Consider the following 413-nt stretch of genomic DNA (forward strand, 5'->3'; position numbering starts at 1 on the left):
ACTGCAGGTAAGAAAATGGTGGCAGGGTGTTGCTGGCGTGTTTTGCAAAAACGCTTCTTGTTTCTCGCGTTAAGACTGAAAAAAAATAATCGTGAAAAGGCCAAAGGGCGACGGGCAAACAACGTGCAAAGGGAGTTAAGGGCTGTCCCGGGAAGCGGAAAAGAGCAGCGTGGTGGAGCAGATTGCTGAGGTCCCCGAGGACAGACGGACAGGCACTGGGAAGCGCCTGCTGTGTCCTGCCCACCCTGACAAACCTTCTAGCGCTGCCCCAGCTGCCGAGGGGGCCTCTCCGTGAGTGTCCAGGCCAGCCTGTGAGCCCGTGGCCAGCAGCGGGGAGGCCACGCTCATGCCCTCGCCCTGGTGCTTGACAAGCAGCTCGGATCAAGCAGAACCTCCCCAGGTTGATGAACAAC

At 58.6% G+C, this 413-nt stretch overlaps 1 protein-coding gene across 1 annotated transcript in view; it reads right to left on the minus strand.

Annotated features, from left to right (window-relative positions):
- AGAP3 (ArfGAP with GTPase domain, ankyrin repeat and PH domain 3) overlaps positions 1 to 413 on the minus strand; it is a gene marked incomplete at both ends in the record, with an annotated part of 24,013 nt that overhangs the window by 22,701 nt on the left and 899 nt on the right. The window lies entirely within an intron of this gene.

Source organism: Buceros rhinoceros, unplaced genomic scaffold, assembly GCF_000710305.1.
Source record: "Buceros rhinoceros silvestris isolate BGI_N320 unplaced genomic scaffold, ASM71030v1 scaffold24678, whole genome shotgun sequence".
NCBI lineage: Eukaryota > Metazoa > Chordata > Aves > Bucerotiformes > Bucerotidae > Buceros > Buceros rhinoceros.